This window comes from Hyperolius riggenbachi, chromosome 5 (genome assembly GCF_040937935.1).
Source record: "Hyperolius riggenbachi isolate aHypRig1 chromosome 5, aHypRig1.pri, whole genome shotgun sequence".
NCBI classification, from domain to species: domain Eukaryota; kingdom Metazoa; phylum Chordata; class Amphibia; order Anura; family Hyperoliidae; genus Hyperolius; species Hyperolius riggenbachi.
The window spans coordinates 7,731,996-7,749,716 of record NC_090650.1 but is presented as its reverse complement, the minus strand read 5'-3'; the positions used below and the strand labels follow the sequence as shown (position 1 = coordinate 7,749,716).

Below are 17,721 nucleotides of genomic sequence, written 5' to 3'. Positions count from 1 at the left end.
CAGGGGTGGCAATAGATCACCAGGGAGTAGCAGTGCAGGGGGTGGGACTAGACCACCATGGAGTAATGGGGCAGGGGGCAGCACTAGATCACCATGGAGTAACAGGACAGGGGGTGGCACTAGACCACCAGGTAGTAACAGGGCAGGAGGTGGCACTTGACCACCAGGGAGTAACATGGCAGGGGGTGGCAATAGACCACCAGGGAGTGACAGCCAGGCCGGAGGCAGCACTAGACCATCATGGAGTAACAGGACAGGGGCGGCACTAGGCCATCATAGAGTAACAGGGCAGGGGGTGGCAGTAGATCACCAGGGAGTGACAGTGCCGGGGGCGACACTAGGCCATCATGAAGTAACAGGACAGGGGGTGGCACTAGACCACCAGGGAGTAACATGGCAGGGGGCGGCAATAGATCACCAGGGAATGACAGGCCGGGGGTGGCAATAGACCACCAGGGGCAGGGAGTGACAGGCCGGGGGCGGCACTAGGCCATCATGGAATAACAGGACAGGGGGCGGCACTAGGCCATCATGGAGTAAAAGGGCAGGGGGTGGCACTAGATCACCAGGGAGTGACATGGCAGGGGGTGGCACTAGACCACCAGGGAATGACAGGGCCGGGGGAGGCACTAGGCCATCATGGGGTAACGGGCAGGGGGTGGCACTAGACCACCAGGGAGTGACAGGGCCGGGGGAGGCACTAGGCCATCATGGAGTAAAAGGGCAGGGGGTGGCACTAGATCACCAGGGAGTGACATGGCAGGGGGTGGCACTAGACCACCAGGGAATGACAGGGCCGGGGGAGGCACTAGGCCATCATGGGGTAACGGGCAGGGGGTGGCACTAGACCACCAGGGAGTGACAGGGCCGGGGGAGGCACTAGGCCATCATGGAGTAACAGGACAGGGGGTGGCACTAGACCACCATAAGACAGAAAACAATCAGAACACCTCAAGAAGACAACAGACCAGGAACTTCATACCACCTTATGCAACAAGCTACAGTGACTGAGTAATCCTAACCCTGGCTTATATAAACATCGGCCCATTACAAGTCAGACAAGCGCAATATGAAATCCCTCTAAATTAGCAGCTAGAATATTCAGGGACAGACATTGAGTGAGTTGTACCTACAGATCCTCCGGACCAGAGAAGGATCACCAGTTCCAGGGAATTCTCACCGGCGGCCACACACCAAACAATTATTGAAATATCTTTTCAATTCAAAAATTGCAAAAAAAAAATTCTGACGGATTGTAACATTTAAAAAATCTGACCAAAGATCCCATTTTTACCCAACTATGAAAGAATGATTGAAAACTCGGAAAGCTGCTTGGAAATTTAGATAAGGAAATTGACAATCTACCACCCACCATTCAATTTCCATAAAAATTGATCAGAAAAATCCAACACTCCCCATAGACATTTATCAAATAAAAACAGGAAATCCAATTGGATATCTTGCTCAAATAAAAAAAAGCTTTTGATTTTTCCGAAAATCCAATTGTTTTTATCGAATTGCCGTAAAATCGGATCATTTTATTGTGTGAGGCCTTTACACAGGACACAGTAGCTGATACCCCCTTTCCCATAAGAGTGTCTGTATGGTGGGGGGGGGTCTGTATAGCTGATAATTGTGGTGAAACCCCTCCCACAGTGTGATGTCAGGGCCATGGCCTTGATAGATTCCTATATGATGACCTAGATGACCTGCAGGCTCACATGGACAATTTAAATGGTGAGTATCAATCATTTCTTAATCTATCTTCTATTTTATTACTTCTCCCTTTGCAATGTATTGATTATTTATTTTCCCGAACTACTATCTTTTGGTAAAGTTCCTGTAATTATTGTATTTCTTTAGTTTTTTGGGGAGGGAGGGGCTCCCGTAGTTTACAGTTTCCCAAAACCCCCCCCATTCCTATTCCTCCGACTGACACGTCTGATCCTGATTATTCTTCTCATCTCCTCCAAACTGTAATGTTAAATTCATTTGTTTCAGAAACATAAAAATTATACCTGAAATTTGCCTTCATTAAATAGAGACAGATGTGAGGGATGCAATTCACATTAATTACATTGTTTCCAGTTGGTGTGTTTGCGATCTCTAAGTAAATCATGCCTTGATTGTCTCTGTCCTTAATTAACCTTTCTCATTGGCCTCCTCAGGTGTACAGATCTAGGCAGAAAAGGAGCGCTCCATAGTGTATTATCATAAGGTGGAATTTTATTCGCAAGTCAATTTGGAACTTACAAAAATGGCAGTTAAAATTTGCATATCAGCGGTGAGGCCAACTGCTTCACACCCTGGCATCAGATAGCAGCGCGCTGTGGCCAGCAGCATGGTTCTGGTGTCGTGGAGTCCGACTCCTGGGGAGGTGGGTGGGGCATAGGATCGGCGTGCGTATGACGTCAGTACGCGTCTCGGCGTCTGTGCTTTCGTTAGCTTTGACAAACCGCGTCATGATGTCAAACGCATGCCGAACCTAGGCCCTGCCCACCGCCCCAGAAGTCGGACTCCAGGACACTGGAACCGGGCTGCTGGCCACAGTGCGCTGCTATCTGACGCCAAGGTGTGGGCACCACGCACGTGCACGGGCGAACGGGAGCGAGCGTCAGCTGCACGCTGCTGCAGACGTGCATTCACGGCCCTGGTGCATCCTGTGAACTTTGCAGGGCAGTGAATGTACTGCACGGCGTGCAACAAGTAGTTAAGAACAAAATGAGCTGAAGTTTAGGTGAGGTTCGTTTTGCAAGGTAAAGGTTGGCAAAATGAATGCACTGAGGTTATTGGTGAATATGGAAGCCACTTGTTGAAAGCATGGAGATGCCAAGACTGTTCTCCATTGGTGTCAGCCTGGAAAATGAAACTTTCATTAACAATAACGGGGTCTAAAATCATTTTACAATCACTATCACCTCCAATGGCCAACAAGGCCGTAATTGTACTTTCCACCACTAGATCAACTTTCTAGCAGCTCCCCTTCCATGTGCAGCAGCCTTCCCCATTCCTTGTGCAGCCCCCTCTTCCATGTCTACCCTTCATGTACAGCAGCCTCCTTCACTTATATACAGATTAGGCAGCAGCTCCCTATGTTCATGTGTTGCTCCTTATTTGCAACCTCTATATTCCATTTATTATTATTATTATTATTTATTGTATTTATAAAGCGCCAACATTTTACGCAGCGCTGCACAATAGATAAATGGGTTAACATACAGGTAGAACATACGGAAACTCACAACAAAACAAGATCATGCAAATGATTTGATAACAATACAGTATCATAGGTCAAAATAGAGACTGTTCGAGTCTACAAGAGGGGTGGTTGCGAGTAAGATTGCATAATCAAGCTGGATACGTTAGGGAGGAGGGCCCTGCCGGAGGCTTACAATCTAAAGGGTGGGGTGGAGACAATAGGTGCGTCTTTTGAGAGGGGGTCTAACAGAACATATTATGGTGCTGGTGTAGGGGGGTATGCGAGCGTGAAGAGGTGAGTCTTGAGAGGTTGTTTGAAGGAATTAAAGGTGGGGGCGAGTCTGATGGCTGGTGGGAGAGAGTTCCAGAGAGTAGGGGCGGCCCTGGTGAAGTCCTGCAATCGTGCGTGTGACTGAGTTATGCGTGGTGCGACTAGGCGCAGGTCATTGGAGGATCGGAGGGGGCGGGCTGGTATGTGCCTGTGGACCAGATCAGAGATGTAGGTTGGGCAGGTCTTGTGCACTGATTTGTAGGCAAAGCACAGGATTTTGAAATTGATCCTAAAGCTGATGGGGAGCCAGTGTAGTGCTTTACAGAGCGGAGTTGTAGAGGCGCTGCGGTGAGAAGAATGTATCAGTCTGGCTGCCGCATTCATTACCAATTTAAGTGGGTCAGTACGGTTGGAGGGGAGGCCAGATAAAAGAGAATTGCAGTAGTCTAGGCGGGAGATGACAAGGGCGTGGATAAGGAGTTTAGTGGTGTCAGGGGACAGGTAGGAGCGGATCTTGGAGATGTTGCGGAGGTGGAAGTTGCAGGATCTGGCAATACCTTGGATGTGGGCGGTAAAGGAAAGTTCAGAGTCCAGAGTAACACCTAGACAGCGGGCTTGGGAGGTAGGGTGGATTATAGTATTTTCAATAGTGATGTGCAGATCTGGGAGGGGTGCAGCTGTGCGGGGTGGGAATATTAGAAGCTCAGTCTTGTCCAAATTAAGCTTCAGGTACCTGGCAGCCATCCAGGAGGAAATGGATGTGAGGCAGGCAGAGACTTTGTCCATGGTAGAGGAGGAGAGGTCTGGGGTGTGGAGATATATCTGGGTGTCGTCGGCATACAGGTGGTAATTGAAGCCCATGGAGGAGATGATTTTGCCAATTGAGGCAGTATAGAGTGAGAACAGTAGGGGTCCTAGGACGGAGCCTTGAGGAACACCAACTGAGAGGGGTGTAGGAGTGGATGAGGAGCCATTGAAAAATGTTGTAAAGGAGCGGTTGGAGAGGTAGGAGGAGATCCAGGCTAAGGCTAGGTCCTGAATGCCCATTAGCTGCAAGGAGTGGAGGAGGAGGGAGTGGTCGACAGTGTCAAATGCCGAGGAGAGGTCCAGGAGGAGCAGGATGGAGTATTTACCTTCGGCTTTGGCAAGGGCGAGGTCATTTACCACTTTGGTGAGGGCGGTTTCTGTAGAATGGGCTGTGCGAAAACCAGATTGCAGGGGATCGAGAAGGGAGTTGGAGTTAAGGAAGTTGGTCAGGCGTTGGTGGGCCAGGTGTTCAAGAATTTTTGAGGCAAAAGGGAGGAGAGAGATTGGGCGGTAGTTGGATGGCAGAGCAGGGTCAAGTGAAGATTTCTTTAGTAGGGGAAGCACAGTGGCCTGTTTGAATACGGAGGGGAAGATGCCGGTGGAGAAGGAGAGGTTGAACAGATGGGTGAGGACAGGGGCCAGATCAGAAAAATGTGGGCGCAGAGAATCAGATGGGACCGGATCTAGAGGGCAGGAAGTGGCAGGTGAAGTTGCCAGCAGCTGGTTGACTTCCTCCCCCGTGACAGGATTGAAGGAGGTAAGGGAGGAGAAAGAGGAAGGAGTCGGATGTGGTGGGGAGGCGGGGGCGATAGAGTGGAGGAGAGAAATATCCTTCCGGATGGTTGTAATTTTGTTGATAAAGTAATTTGATAGGTCAGTGGCTGAGAGGGTAGAGGTTGGGGCGGGAGGTGTGGGGTTAAGTAGGGCATTGAAGGTGGCAAAAAGACGACGTGGGTTGGAGGCTTGGGTAGCGATCAAGTGAGTGAAGTATATCTGTTTACTATCAGCGAGGGCAGCATGGTACATCTGCAACTTGGTCTTGTATCCCAGGAAATCATTGTTGTTGCGGGATTTCCTCCATTTGCGTTCTGCAGCTCGTGTCTCATTTTGTAGTTTTCTTGTGAGGGCAGTGTGCCAAGGTTGGGGGTTGGGGCGACTGTTGGTACGAAAGGTCAGGGGAGCCGCATGGTCTAAGGCTGCAGAGAGGTTACTGTTGTATTGAGCTGCCGCTTCGTTGGGGCAGGTTAGGCTGGGGAGGGAGGAGGAGAGAGAGTGGAGAGGTGTGGCTAGTACATTGGGGTCAAGGTTGCGCAGATCTCTCTGCCAACGTCCAGTTTGGGGAGGGGGACAGGGGGTGCTGGATGGAGTGAGGGTGAAGGTGATGAGGTGGTGGTCGGAGATGGGGAATGGTGTAATGTCCAGGGTGGTAAGTGCGATGGCTTTGGAGAAAATTAGGTCCAAGGTATTACCAGCACTGTGGGTTGTGGCGTTAGTATGCTAAGTGAGACCAAGGGAGTTGGTGAGCGAGAGAAGCTGAGTGGCAGCAGAGGTGGTAGGCTCATCAATTGGAATGTTAAAGTCTCCGAGGATGATTGTTGGGAGGTCGGAGGACAGGATGTGTGGGAGCCAGGAGGCAAGGTTTTCTAGGAAGTGCGATATAGTACTGGAGGGGGGGCGGTATAGGACTGCAATAATGGCTGGGAGGGGATGGTAGAGGCGGATAACATGGGCCTCAAAGGAGGTAAAGTAAAGAGAAGGGGGAGGGGTAAGGACACGGAAGGTGCAGGATGGGGAGAGGAGAAGACCCACCCCTCCCCCAGGCCTGTTATCTGGTCTTGGGGTATGGCTGAGGTGTAGACCCCCGTAGGATAGGGCTGCAGCTGCAGGCAGGTCAGAGGGGGTGAGCCAGGTCTCAGTAAGGGCAAGAAAGGTGAGGGTTTTTGAGATAAAGAGGTCATGGATAGTTGTAAGCTTGTTGCGGATAGATCTGGCATTCCAGAGAGCGCCAGATAGAGGGAGAGATTGTCTGAGTATGGGGCGGATGGGAATGAGATTGGGGCGAGAATGTTCGTGGGTATGGGGAGGGTGGGAGGTGCGGCGGGGAGAGGGGCTAGGTGGGTAAATTTGGTTGTGGTGGGTGAGGTGGGAAGTATGAGGAGGGGAACGGGGGGGTTGGGAGACCGGAGTGGGCCTGGGGTTAGGATGTGTGGTGAGCAGTGGACAAGGGACCAGGGGGAGGAGCAGATGGAGCCAGAACATGAGGCACCAATAGGGCGGGTGATCAAGGGAAAGAGGAGGAGGTATGAGGGGAGTACGCATAATGATGTGTTGGGGATACATACTGTTGCACTGGGAGTGGTGGTGAAAATAGGTAGGGAAAATGGTGTAGCAGAGGTTGGAGGATATACTTGGTGGTGGGCTTACCTAGGGCAATGGAGCAGTGTTTAGTCGTTATCAGTGCAGTTTGTTTTTATTTGGTGGGGTGGCTTGTAGGCTGTGCAGTTCAGAATTAAAGGCAGAGATGATCTAGTTAGACAGCAATAGTGAGCAGCAGTACAGGTAAGTTACAACAAAGTTAATGTTACCTTGATGTGGTGCTTATTTCTGTTGAATTACTGGTGAATTCTGGTAAATTCGTTTGTGCCCTTTGAAAACTGCCCTTAGAAAGCGAACCGACTTGTCGAACCGACAAGGCCTTTCTCCTTATATACACATAGCTATAGCATTAGCAATGTGTAATCAGGAAGGAAGGCCCAGTCAGCTGGCAGACAATATGCAAATTAAGTAATAGGGGTGGTCTTATTTCCTGCAACTTCAAACAGATCTGTATGTGATACAGGCTATGATGGAAATTGCAGACAGCCACCAGAAAACAAAGTGTGAACAAACAACCAGAATTCAATAGCAATTACAATACTGTCTGTAATGTAACTCAGGTGCTAACACTATTGCAGATCACTATTAAGATCAAGAAAGCAAAGGTGAAAAGATACAAAAGATAGCAGAGATTAGACATACAGCAGATGAAGGCTGAAATTAAGCGTTTGCAGCCTCTTCTTCCATATGCAGCAATCCCTCTTCCATGTCCAGCCGCCCCTTGCCCAGCTGCCGCCCGAGGCCCGGGCCTTTGGTAGCCTTTCCAGAAATGTGGCCCTGGTGGCAAATTAGAGGGTTTGTGCCCCTTAGAATTGTCAATTCCAGGAGTAAATTGGAAGGAAAATGTAACCGCCTTGGCAATGATGCTGAGCAGAATGTTAGTGCAGGTCTTAAAGAGATACCGTGACCAAGAACTGAACTTCATCCCAATCAGTAGCTGATACCCCCTTTTACATGAGAAATCTATTCCTTTTCACAAACAGACCATCAGGGGGCGCTGTATGACTGATATTGTGGTGAAACCCGTCCCACAGGAAACTCTCAGGACCATGGTCCTGGCAGTTCCCTGTCTGGGAACCTTGCTGCATTGTGGGAAATAGCTGTTTACAGCTGTTTCCAACTGCCAAAAAAGAAAGCAGCAGCTACATCACCTGCCAGCAGTAAAAATGTCACCATGTGATAAATGTCAGAATGTAAATCAGGGATTTAACAATGATTTTACAATGAGCAAATACTGACTGATCATTTATACATAATTATGGTAAAAATGAAGCACTTTTTTATTACATTATTTTCACTGGAGTTCCTCTTTAAAGTGAATGTGAAACCTAAAAAAAAAAAAAAATCAGATACTCACCTAAAGAGAGGGTACTCTGTGTCCTGTAGAGCCTTCCCATTCTCCTCCCGGTCCCGGCGTTCCAGTGATGTCACGGTAAGCCGATCGGTCGAATACTGCTCCTCTGTCACCACAAGAGGCTTTGGAAGTTGAAGATGGGCAGCTCCGTATTGCGCATGCATGAGCGCCTACTCTTGTGCAATCACGCATGCGCAGTACAGAGCAGCCCGTCTTCGAGAGCACTCCGGCTCCTGAAGACTTCTGAAGTTGCCGACGGCGGGGTTTTCAAACCACGGTGAGAGACATCCCTGGAAGGCGGGGATGGCGAGAGGAGCAGGAAGACTCTATAAGACCCAGTGCCTTCTCTCTACATATTTGAGTACCTGTTTTATTATTTTTTTTTACTTTTATTAGGCTTAACATTAGCTTTAAGACCCCCACTTATGTTACTTGCCATCATGTGCTGATTGCCCTCCGAGGTTCCCCCCACCTGGCAACAGACGCAGAGATGTGGATTGCTCATACGTCTGTCGTCACTCCTCTGGGATATCTGTGTTGTATTCTCAGCAAACACAAGAGTGTATCAGTGGCAGCGTTTTCCAGCGCTTGTAAATAGACCCCGAGAAGAAATAACATGATAAAAGCTGTGATTGGGGGACTAAAGCGAAATCTAACGATCTGCCGTCTGATCATAGCGTCTCTCACATGTCTTTAATCTCCTCTCTGACATCCGCTGACACCCTCCAAACAGCCCGTAACCATCTGCGCCTCCGACAAACATTACCCAACCCCCATTACACCGCTAGTTCCCTGAAAAAGTGATGGAAGACTATTAGCCAATAACCTAAATTCTACCACATTACCCCTCTGGCATTCCTTTTGATGTCTCTCGGTGACACGTTAGATGTCTTTGCTCTGCTGTGAAATCACAGTAATTACTGCTTTCAAGGACGTAAATTTGTGTCATTTTGGGGTGCTGATGTAGAAACGAAAACCGCTCCAGCCGTGCAGGGGAGACCGTCCGCGACTTCCTTAAAGAGAACCCGAGGTGGGTTTGAAGAATATTATCTGCATACAGAGGCTGGATCTGCCTATACAGCCCAGCCTCTGTTGCTATCCCAAACCCCACTAAGGTCCCCCTGCACTCTGTAATCCCTCATAAATCACAGCCACGCTGCTGACAAACAGCTTGTCAGAGCTGGCTGTGTTTATCTCTATAGTGTCAGTCTGCTGCTCTCCCCACCTCCTGCAGAACGCCGGTCCCCGCCTGCATCCCTTCCCTCCCTGCTGATTGGAGGAAAGGGACGGGGGCAGGGACCAGAGCTATGCAGGAGGCGGGGGAGCAGCTGAGACTGACACTACAGATGTAAACACAGCCTCACAGCACGGCTGTGATTTATGAGGGATTGCAGAGTGCAGGGGGACCTTAGTGGGGTTTGGGATAGTAACAGAGGCTGGGCTGTATAGGCCGCTCCAGCCTCTGTATGCAGATAACATTCTTCAAACACACCTCGGGTTCTCTTTAAAGCATGGCCCATTGTCAGGCTTGTCTGGTCAATGACTATAGGTCAGGCTGTATGCCCATATAGAAATTTCCAATGTCCTGCACTAACTAACTAATAATGACCTTTATACATAAATAAAAAACTTTCATCAGTGCACTATGGAGCCTCTTCTCGCTGGGTGGAATCAGTTGGCTGAAGTTTTGGCCAGGACCCGGGGCCGCTCCGATGTTGCTCCGCTGTGCGGTGTAGCGAGGAGGAGAAGAGGGGGTGTGGTCACTTATATGCTGTATGTGTATGCCCATATGACTGACCTATAGCCCAGCCCATAACTCCTGTGAGAACTCCTACCTAGCACAATACTACAATACACCCTGCAGGTAGATGTAGCATATAGACTGACAGATAGTAATCCACCAGCAGAACCTGTAAACTAGAAATGCAATGGGCACAGTATTCACAAGTATACCTGTATCTGTATATAGTCACCTGCGGCCTAGAGGATGATGCAGTCCAGATGAATGAACCAGGTGACTGTAGAGACAGAGTTCTATGATGACAAGGCAGTTCAGATATACTTTCTAGAGATTTCGTAGTGGAGGGAAGCCAAAGTCGGTCCAGGCAGCGTTCAAGTGTAATTCAGTATCAGGCAGTACTAGTAGTCGGCAACAGGGAATAAATCAGAGGTAGCGTGGTCAGGATACAAAGCAGGAGTCGGCAACAGGAATCAATCAGGAAGAGAGCACATATCCAGCAACAAACCACAGCTATTGCTATCACGGGCGATGACTGGGGGTGCTATCTGGGTACACTACATGATACCATACATACAATACATACACTACATGATACCAGGACCGGATTTACATCACAGGAGCCTATAGGCACAGATGTCCTGGCACCCTAGACTCCGCCCTCCATGCATGCAGGCCCAGATTTACCTCACAGGAGCCTATAGGCACAGATGTCCTGGAACCCTAGACTCCGCCCACCATGAACCTACAAATCCTCGCCGAACCGCACCGCAAGTGTGCTGGCTGCCCCAGCTGTCACTTCTCCCTTACTTCCCTTGCCTGTCATAGGCAGCTACAGGTGCAGCTTAGCATTAAGTAGCCAGAGAAACCTTCAGTATTAAAGAGGAACTCTAGTGAAAATAATGTGATAAAAAGTGCTTCATTTTTACAATAATGGTGTATAAATGATTTAGTCAGTGTTTGCCCATTGTAATATCTTTCCTCTCCCTGATTTACATTCTGACATTTATCACATGGTGACATTTTTACTGCTGGCAGGTGATGTCACTGGAAGGAGATGCTGCTTGCTTTTTCGGCAGTTGGAAACAGCTGTTAATTCCCACAATGAAATGTGACTGCATTTTGATTCAATAAACTTTTGTGATATTTGCTAGTAGACGCTTTCCATGGTCTTTTCTGTCCCAATTCCCACAATGCAACAAGGCTCCCACAGCGTGATGTCAGTACTTCAGTGCTGTGAGGCGCTGACATCACACTCTGGGAGGGGTTTCACCACAAAATCAGCCATACAGCGCCCCCTGATGATCCGTTTGAAAAAAGGAAAATATTTCTCATGGGAAAGGGGGCATCAGCTACTGATTGGGATTAAGTTCAGTTCAATCCTTGGTGACGGTTTCTCTTTAAGTAGCTAGAGTTGCCCCTGACTGAAGGGAGATTTGGTCAGTGGAATGCAGACAGCTGAGTAACTAACCTCTCACTTACACTCTCATCAGGACTCTGCATAGGGAAGGAGGGTGGAAGGCACTGGGAGAAGGGAGTGAGCTTAGCTGCCTTTCCATCATCAGGCGCCTGTAGGCATGTGCCTACAGTGTCTTATGATAAATCCGACTCTGCATGCGACATACCTAGACATAGCACTATGGTAGGGATTAGATTGTGAGCCCCTCTGAGGGACAGTCAGTGATAAGACAATATACTCTGTACAGAGCTGCAGAAGATGTCAGTGATATATAAATACTAAATAATAGTAATAACTGGTATTGTTTAAAAGGAAATAAATATGGCAGACTCCCTATGTCTCTCCTCAGACTCCTCTCAACTGGAGGAGAACTCAGCACAAAGGAAATGGACGTTTCAGTTCCTCAAAATGTATAAACACTACACAGTAAGGGGAATTTCCCTATAGTCAGCACTACACCCTGTATTTGGTTATGCAATATTGCAGAGATCCAGGTAGGGGCGTAACAATAGACCCTGCAAGGGATGCAGCCACCGGGGGGCCCAGAAGGTGTACTGGCCCTGTTAGGGGAGAAGATTATTTTCCTTGAGAGACTAACAGATAATGGCACGGAGAGAAAAAGCTTTCTGCTCTCTGCACAATTGTTCTAATGACTGCATCCGCTCAGCCACTGATAACGAATCATACAAAGTTTTGTAGACAAAGATTTGTGACAGTCCCTATTCAGTGTTCAGCAGGGTCTTGTGTACAGTGCCCTGTTCCCAACCTCTCCACCCCTCCCCAAGTGCTGTGTACTGTATTGATGCTGGAGGAGTCTGCAGAGCCCCAGCCTCTCCTCCCCTCCCCAAGTACTCTTTACTGTAGTGATGCTGGAGGAGTCTGCAGTGCCAGGTCTGCTCCATCAGAGATGGTAAAAGTGAGTGTAATAAGCTGAGGCTGGGAGCACACTCGTATGTTGGTTTTCTGTATGTGTTTTCTGCACACCATGGGCTTGATTCACAAAGCGGTGCTAACTGTTATCATGCCTGTGAAAACCCCCTTAGCACGTCTAAACGAGCTTTTCGCATGCAAAACTTTATGCGCGCAAAACTTTACACGCGCACTGCACAGAGCGCAGGGCGCTCCGCGCGAAGTGCCCATTAAAGCCTATTGGACTTTGCGCGCGCATAGGACTTTGCGCGCGTAAAACTTTACGCGCAAAACTTTGCGCGCGATCTGATTGAGAAATCCGGTGCTAACCTACTTAGCACCCTGGTTAGCACGCCTAAAGAATCAAGCCCCATATGTGTCTGTATGTGTGAAAACATGCACGTTTTATCACAGAAGCCAATGTAATTGATAGAAAAAACGCCTGCAGCGCTTCACCGCAGAGAAAACACATTCAAGTGTGCACTATCCAATCGAATAACATTGGTTTCCAGTTTATCTGTTCAGAAATCGGGGGGGGGGGGGGGGGGGGGGGGGGTTGATGTCATCCAAAGCTTTGCAGGGGGACCCGGTGATTTCTAGTTACGCCCCGGGATCCAGGTGGGGTGGGGTGTGTGTGTGTGTGTGTGTGTGGTGGTGGTGGGGGGTTTGTTTCTTTGTTAGTGAAGGTGACGTGTCTGCCGAATTCAGTTTTAGGTAATTGTACTTTGTAACGGAAAGCTCGGTGGAGGATGACCCCCTCTCATACGTATACGCGGCTGAACATTCGCACGGCGATGGGTACAGTTTCCCGAGTCATCCCTCTGCAGCACTTATCTCATATAATAGATATCAGCGACGCGGCCTTTAAATAAATCCTTTTTTGGCAGCCGTGCAAAAATTAATGTAGTTACTAAAGACGTGATCCGCATTTCTATTCAAAAACATTTTTTTTTTAATTGAACGTTATATTAATGTAAAACTTTTCACGGCTGTATTTCAGCGTCGAGCCGTGACTCATCATCACTAATAAATAGCGAGGATTACAAGGCCTCGGGGGAGACGTACTTTAGTGGGAGTTAAAATACTTATGGAAAAATGTGTCGCGCAGATACTTCCAGTGTCTCTGAGGCTCGTTCCCTGGATAATGTACATGTTGTAGGCAATAATCCGGCTAGGCAGAAAATTCAACATAAGAGACCTAAACAATAGTGCCAACCCTCTCTAAAGCGTTCTTACAATTAGTAAATGCCGTTTTATTTCATACGCCAACATCAGGTGCCAATGCAGCCCAATTGTTAATCTAATTTGTCACCGACTCCACCCACTTTTTGGTTATGGGAATAAAAAAGTATCCTATACTGTATTCCAGGTAATGTACTATGTGTGTGCCAAATTTCATTCAAATCCGTTCAGCCGTTGTTGCGTGATCGAGTAACAAACATTTAAACATCTGAACTTTACAATCCTACTAATATAATAAATGGGAAAGTTCGGATGTTTGGATGTTTGTTACTCGATCACGCAAAAATGGCTGAACGGATTTGAATGAAATGTGGCCCACACATAGTACATTACCTGGAATACAGTATAGGATACTTTTTATTCCCATAACCAAAAAGAGACAAATACAAATTTCACTGGAAAATGTAAACTGCAGCCATTCTTACACTGTTAATGGCAGGGTTCTCAAACTTTGCACAGTTGGTCGTTGGGTGACTGGGATTAATATTCTGAAAGGTGGGTGGAGTCTATAAAAGCCAATCAAAATTAACCTATTGATTTTCAAGGGGAATATTTAAATTGCTGCCATTCTTGCACTGTTAATGGCACAAGCCTCAAACCTGGTACAGTTATTCATTGGGTGACTGGGATTCAATTTCAGAAAGGGGGTGGAGCCACAAACAGCCAATTAGATTTGTTTCATTTCAATGCAAATTATTGATTCCAAACACAGCAAAGCTCACAAACTTGGTAATTGAGTAATTGATTAATTGTGTGTTAGGGTTAGGAAAGTGGGCACAGCCAACACCAGCCAAATACATAAGCGGGCAACGACAGGTCATAAGTGGGCGGAGACAAATACACATTTTACTGGGAAAATGTAAACAGCAGCCATTCTTACACTGTTAATGGCAGGGTTCTCAAACTTTGCACAGTTGGTTACGTGGTGACTGGGGTTAATATTCAGAAAAGTGGGTGAAGCCTACAAAAGGCAGTCAAAAATTACCTATTGATTTTTCAGGGGAATGTTTCATTGCTGCCATTCTTGCACTGTTAATGGCACAAGCCTCAAACCTGGAACACTTGATCATTGCATGACTGGGGTTTACATTCATAAAACAGGGTGGAGCCACACCCAGCCAATATGATTTGTTTCATTTTAATGCAGGTTATTGATGCCTAAGACCGCAAAGCTCACAAACTTGGTAATTGAGTAATTGAGTAATTGTGTGTTAGGGTTAGGAAAAGTGGGCGCAGCCAGCACCTGCAAAATACATAATCGGGCAATGCCAGGTCATCAGTAGGCGGAGACAAATGCAAATTTTACTGAGAAAATGTAAACTGCAGCAATTCTTACACTTTTAATGGTGGGGTTCTCAAACTTTGCACAATTGGTCACTGGGTGACTGGGATTAATATTCAGAGAAGTGGGTGGAGCCTACAAAAGCCAATCAAAATTCACCTATTGATTTTCAAGGGGAATATGTAATTGCTACCATTCTTGCACTGTTAATGGCACAAGCCTTAAACCTGATACAGTCAGTCTATGGGTGACTGGGGTTCAAATTCAGACAAAGGGGTGGAGCCACAAACAGCCAATCAGATTTGTTTAATCTCAATGCAAATTATTGATGCCAAAGACCGCAAAGCTCACAAACTTGGTAATTGAGTAATTGTGTGTTAGGGTTAGAAATAGTAGGCGGAGCCAACATCAGCCAAATACATACCTGAACAATGTTAGGAAATAAGTGGGTGGAGAAAAATACAAATTTCATTGCGCAAATGTAAACTGCAGCCATTCTTACACTGTTAATGGCAGGGTTCTCAAACTTTGCACAGTTGGTCACTGGGTGACTGGGATTAATATTCAGAAAAGTGGGTGGAGCCTATAAAAGCCAATCAAAATCCACCTATTGATTTTTAAGGGGAATATTTAATTGCTGCCATTCTTGCACTGTTAATCACCTGTACCTGGTACAGTTGGCCATTGGGTGATTGGGGTTCAAATTCAGAAAAGGGGTGGAGCCACATCCAATTAGATTTATTTTATTTTATTGCAAATTATTGATGCCAAAGACTGCAAAGCTCACATACTTGGTCATTAAGTAATTGTGTGTTAGGGTTAGGAAGAGCCAACACCAGCCAAATACATACCCGGGCAACGCCGGGCGTCCAGCTAGTTTATAATATTATTAGGTCATACAGTATATATATATATATATATATATATATATATATATATATATATATATATATATATATATATATATATATATATATATACTGTATATCCTATTGGGTTAACTTTCATCAGTAGTTTAGCAAGACTGTACAAGCCCAGTTTCCATGTGAGAACTGCCACCATCCATCAGAATCAGCAATCAAACGACATTGCTATCCAGCTTGGGATTTCTAGGACACACAACACTCCTGCTCGCCCACCATTACTACAACTACAGCCCATGGTGTTGCATAACAAAACTTTACTGCTGCTCACCACTTGTTATACTTGGGAGAGTGTGGCTGCACTGTGGTTGGAGGCAGAGCAGTTTCTAGGCTAGACTGCACCCATGGTGAGGGTGTAAAAATTGCCCCCCCCCCACCCGTAGACAAGAGAACGCTATTTGCAATGCGGTTTCAAGCCCCCTAGTATAGCTAGACAGGTATAGGTGCCCCTAGTATAGGTAGCCAGGTATAGGTCCCCCCAGTATAGGTAGCCAGGTATAGGTGCCCCTAGTATAGGTAGCCAGATATAGGTGCCCCCAGTATATTTAGCCATGTATAGGGGCCTGCAGTATAGATAGCCTGGTATAGGTGCCCCCAGTATAGATAGCCTGGTATAGGTACCCCCAGTAAAGGTAGCCAGGTATAGCTGCCCCCAGTATAGGTCAACCCGGTATAGTTGGCAGAAGTATAGGTAGCCAGGTAGAAGTGCCCCCAGTATAGGATACCAGGTATATGTGTCCCCTGTATTGGTAGCCAGGCACAGGTGTCCCCAGTATAGGATACCAGGTATATGTGTCCCCTGTATTGGTAGCCAGGCATAAGCACACCCAGTATAGGTTAGCCAGGTTTAAGTGCCCCCACTATAGGTGATGGAGGTGGGAACCACACCCACACTAGGACTGAGCCGCAGGGAGAGGGCCCCAATTTCTCCCTTTCCCCACAGCCCCCTTTCCTTGGCCCCCCCCCCCCCCCCCCCCCCCCCCTGAAGAGTTATCGTGCTGGGAAACCTCGCAGAAACAACTCACCTCCTGTGTCAAAGTCCTCTTGCCACTAGGCTCTTCTGTCTGCAAAGCCACTTACTTTCACTACTTCCTGGTATGAGAGGAAGTGTGGTGTGTACCAGCTGCAGTATGCCAAACACAGGGGGAGGCCATGGACTGGATCTGTTACTGTGTGGGTGCTACTTTACAGTGAGTGACTGTCCACCCTTTCTTGCTCTGCCACCCTAGGCCCAGATTTTTGTGGCTTTCCCCAAGTCTGGCCCTGAATATAAGACGTATTGTCCAAATCAAAGTCAAGGTGCTAGCGTGCAGAAAAGAGCAAGATAAGCAGTGAATGAAGTCAGAGCAAACAACAGGTAGGAGTTGGAGCAGAGGACTGGAGCATGGAGAGAAGACAGCTCAGGCCAGTAATCACTGTCTCCTCTTCCTTCTCATCATGCAGGTTACACATTGCCATTCCCCCCTCTTTGAATTTCTTTACCGATTAGATGCAGCAATAAATTGCTTTTCAGAGATAAAAGCATTTTAGAGGAACTTTGTAAAGAGGATGCGGGGAACGCGGGAAAGCAGTTCAGTTGTAATAATTGCACAAGAGCTGATTCAGGAGCGACTTTTTATGATGGAAATGGAATTCTAAAAGAACATCCAGAGAGGATTGTTATTGATTTCAGCTGGCACAATTACTTTCCATGTTGTCTTTTTTTTTTCATGCAATTAGCATGAAAGCTTCAGACATTTCCATTAGGCTGGAAGGAGAGAGCGCAAAACAACGATAACATTAATGAGTTGTGCAGACTAAAAACTCAGCATGTGCTGCGGATGGGGCGACGCCCGTCATGTGACATATGGGGTATATTCAGCACATGGCAACTTTACTGGCCAGCAACAATTAGAGGGCGACAAGAGGCGGCTCCTCTCCCGAAATGTCCCCCTCTTCGCATTCCCGGTCTCCTCTTCCCTAGATGTGCCACTTCACTCACCTGCTCTCAGCGTTCCAGCAATGGGATCTTCATCCAGTGTCCTGTATCCATGGCTACAGCGGTGCCTCATGTGACCTGAAACATACTGCCAGGTCACATGAGGGGTCGCTGTAGTCAGAGAGGAAGCAGGCCTTCAGGTGCGGCTGGTGATCCCATCGCTAATCTCCTGAGAGCAGGTGAG

General features: G+C 47.4%; 1 protein-coding gene across 3 annotated transcripts in view; it reads right to left on the bottom strand.

The window, feature by feature from the left end:
- LOC137519526 (protachykinin-1-like) overlaps nucleotides 1-17,721 on the bottom strand; it is a 217,632-nt gene that overhangs the window by 45,608 nt on the left and 154,303 nt on the right. The window contains exon 2 of one of the 3 annotated variants that reach the window (XM_068238496.1): nucleotides 9,980-10,145. The exons of the other annotated variants lie outside the window; for them this stretch is intronic. The gene's annotated coding sequence lies outside the window, so the exon portion shown is untranslated. The remainder of the gene's footprint in view (nucleotides 1-9,979; nucleotides 10,146-17,721) is intronic. 3 annotated transcript variants of the gene reach the window in all.